Consider the following 1,309-nt stretch of genomic DNA (forward strand, 5'->3'; position numbering starts at 1 on the left):
GTCTGTCTCCTTTTTTAAAGATTGGGACCACATTTGCTGTCTTCCATGCCTCAGGCAATCTCCCTGTTTCGATAGATGTATTGAATATTGTTGTTAGGGGTACACATAGCGCCTCTGCTCCCTCTCTCAATACCCATAGGGAGATGTTATCTGGCCCCATTGCCTTTGAGGTATCCAGCTCACTCAGAAGCCTCTTCACTTCTTCCTCGGTTGTGTGCACTGTGTCCAGCACATGGTGGTGTGCCCCACCTCTCCGTCTTTCTGGAGCCCCTTCTGTCTCCTCTGTGAACACTTCTTTGAATCTCTTGTTGAGTTCTTCACATACTTCACGGTCATTTCTTGTTGTCTCTCCTCCTTCCTTCCTTAGCCTGATTACCTGGTCCTTGACTGTTGTTTTCCTCCTGATGTGGCTGTACAACAGTTTCGGGTCAGATTTGGCTTTCGCTGCTATGTCGTTTTCATATTGTCTTTGGGCCTCCCTTCTTATCTGTGCATATTCGTTTCTGGCTCTACGACTGCTCTCCTTATTCTCCTGGGTCCTTTGCCTTCTATATTTCTTCCATTCCCTAGCACACTTGGTTTTTGCCTCCCTGCACCTTTGGGTAAACCATGGGCTCATCCTGACTTTTTCATTATTCCTGTTACCCTTGGATACAAACCTCTCCTCAGCCTCCTTGCACATTGTTGCTACATATTCCATCATCTCATTAATTGGCTTCCCTGCCAGTTCTCTGTCCCACTGAACCCCGTTCAGGAAGTTCCTCATTCCTGTGCAGTCCCCTTTCTTGTAGTTTGGCTTCATTCGTCCTGGCCTTCCTGCTTCTCCCTCCACTTGAAGCTCTACTGTGTATTCGAAGCTTAAAATCACATGGTCGCTGGCCCCAAGGGGTCTTTCATATGTGATGTCCTCGATATCTGCACTACTCAAGGTGAATACTAAGTCCAGCCTTGCTGGTTCATCCTCTCCTCTCTCTCTCTTGTAGTGTCCCTTACGTGTTGGTACATGAAGTTTTCCAGTACCACCTCCATCATCTTAGCCCTCCATATATCTTGGCCCCCATGCGGGTCCAAGTTCTCCCAATCGATCTCCTTGTGGTTAAAGTCACCCATGATCAGGAGCTTTGCCCTGCATGCATGAGCTCTTCTGGCCACTGCAGCCAGTGTGTCAACCATCGCTCTATTGCTCTCGTCGTACTTTTGCCTTGGCCTCCTGCTGTTCTGTGGTGGGTTATACATCACTGCTATTACCACCTTGGGACCTCCAGAGTGAAGCGTTCCCGCTATGTAATCACTTTCTTCTCCGCTGTCT

This window comes from Cherax quadricarinatus, chromosome 18 (assembly GCF_038502225.1).
Source record: "Cherax quadricarinatus isolate ZL_2023a chromosome 18, ASM3850222v1, whole genome shotgun sequence".
Lineage (NCBI taxonomy): Eukaryota > Metazoa > Arthropoda > Malacostraca > Decapoda > Parastacidae > Cherax > Cherax quadricarinatus.